Raw genomic sequence first — 2,831 nt, forward strand, 5'->3', positions numbered from 1 at the left:
AATTAATCATGATTACATTGTTGTACGTGTAACCACGTGTAACTGCAGCGAGCGTCACGCGTCATATTTCGAGATAGCCATCACATATGTATAATTCTATGCGCGTGTAGACGTATAGGTAAACTCCTGAAAGCTTCTTTGGCAAGACTTGTGATCCTGTACATAGATCCTGCTTACAAGTGAAACGTTGAAGTAATATGGTATATTACGCCTCTCGCATGAGTCTCATATCGCAACAGGGTGCTGTCAGTAGAAATTGAAACACGTTTTGGATAATAAACGAAGGTGGACATGAAATTCCAATATAATGAATTCCAAAATAGTGAATCTCTCGTATTTACGTTCTCGTATGTGTATATTGATTGAGAAAGCATTCGTCAAAAATATATTTTATGCAGCAGTTGTAAATAATACATATAGATACGCGAATTTCCATTTACTCATCGAGTATTTTATTTGAGAGCTTTTAAGAACTCTATAAACTCTCAGTATGGAAAATGGAAAACCGTATTGAAATATATTTATTGTAAGATTCTGGATTATCTATTCTGGGGTTATATAAAAAAATGTATTGCAAAATATTTGGCAATATTATACTCCTGATATTATACAATTTGAATGGCAACTCGCCAATGTCAATGTTGAAAAAATGACGATATGACTGAGAAGGAATTAAGTAACGATTATATTCTCTTATTTGACTGAAGAAAATATACATGGTTTTAAAAAAGTTTCTAACATTATATCAATATATTGACAATGGATTTGTGTAACAAATGTGTTTGTTGCAAACGTTACATGAAATTTTCAATAAACAGCTACAAATGTAGACGTCCAACACGGCAGCCAAGTTTCTGTTAAAAATATCTGCATGTATACACATATGCTGTACGTATAACGTATGCACATCTCTGCTACTCGCTTATGACAATACCGGCGCGTTATATGTGATCGGTTTCTCGTTGTACGACCAAATTCTGTCGTTTCAAAGACAAACGGCCTGTATGTTCCACGCGCGCTGTGCATAGAGAAAAGAACAAAGAAAAGAGGGAATGAGGACAACGGACGAGCGCGACACATCGGCCGAGTGTCAGGCGCACGTGAGATTGCCGTGCACATGAAGCGAACACTAGTCGATATCCAATCTGTATGAAAAAGAAGACTAGGAGAAGAAGCGGAAGTAGAGAGCGGTTCTCGATGGTGAAGAGAACGAAGAGATAGGTCCACCCGTGGTTACCAAAATATCGCAGGGTTGTGTTGACTGAGGGTGAGCGGAATATCAGGCCAATTTTGCTATCAGAATTTAAAATGTTTTCATGAATAAAAGTCGGCTAGAGAACCGAGGACAGAGAGAGAGAGAGAGAGAGAGAGAGCACGGTGTGGTGTCCTGGACCGACCGCGAACAGCTTGGTGAGACAGTAGGTCTCACGAATCGACGATGAAACATACGCCCGCGCCGCGTCGCGTAAATCTAACATGACCATAATGTTGGCCTACACTATGCACGCAGATGCGCAGTGGTATAACTTTCAAATATGAACGCAGATGCAATTTCGTGAGGTTTTTATCCGTCCGACAGTATAACGAGATGATGCATGCAGCTGCAATGAATAAAAAAGTTTTGGGATTACACGCCATTCGTATCCGAATCGGAATGGAAATAAATCATTGTTATCTGGAATTGTAAATGTATTAGTTATATGTAGTAAATATTTAACACTTACAACTAATTTATTTGACATTTTTCTTTTTTTATTATTTTACACGTTTTTATCAATTTTTAAGAGAATCTTTTCATTTCTTTATACATATATGTAGAAGGCTGTATACACGTGCAAAACGTTATGCAAAATTTTATTGATATAAGGGTCACAATTGGGAATCCGCGGCAGTAGCGGAAGTTTATGATTTAAAATATCAGTACCCGTTTTTTATCCGTAAAAAGAATAATTTTTAGGAATACGATTTGTGTGCTATTCGTACGATTACTACTACGGATCGCGTACCTATATCGATCACATTAGAGGGATGAGTTTACCGTTACGGAAAAGTCAATTTTAATTATAAGCGTCATTAAGAACCATACACTGTAAAAAGTGTAATATTTAAAATGTTTAAAACATCTTTGCAAAACAAAAGTTTAATAAAAAAAATATTTCAATTTTAAACGTTTTAGGCTGGATTGTTCCACCTTTTGTTAAACTTCAGTTCGCTGTCTTACTCTCTTATGCTCTTACTCTTTTACTCTTAGTGTTTTTAACTCTTAGTGTTTTAAATCCAAATACATAGTGTTTTGTCTATTAAAAAGTTTAAAACTAAAACATTTTTAAGTGTTTAAAAAACAGAGACGAGAATAAAATATTTTTATATCTTAAAATTAAACACTTCTTTTACGAGGGTAATTAACTATTTTCATACATATTTTTCTGATTGAGATATTTTCATAGATTGCTTATTTTCACTGGAAGACCATGCCCTTTTATACACGTTGTTTCAATAAAGTGAGGGCCCGTCGAAGCGATGACGAGCTCGTTGGACCGTTTCATTTGGCTTTGAATATCGACTTTATGGGTGACCGCGAACGTTTCACAGGTGTACATAGAAATACCAGTCCGTTGTGGAATTAACAATAGATATTAACGTTTCGAAATGCATACTGAACTTCGTCTTTGTATTATAAATTTACATATAATTTAGTGTGATCGGTAAAGTATTTGAGATTTGTTTGATTATTGTAGATTTAATCTCAATAATTTAATCTTGACTGAAGTAATAAATTAAGAGATAATTTAAAAATTATATTTCCATTATATATATGTATATATATATAT

The sequence above is a fragment of the Trachymyrmex cornetzi genome, unplaced genomic scaffold (genome assembly GCF_001594075.2).
Source record: "Trachymyrmex cornetzi isolate Tcor2-1 unplaced genomic scaffold, Tcor1.1 scaffold646, whole genome shotgun sequence".
In the NCBI taxonomy this organism is placed as follows: domain Eukaryota; kingdom Metazoa; phylum Arthropoda; class Insecta; order Hymenoptera; family Formicidae; genus Trachymyrmex; species Trachymyrmex cornetzi.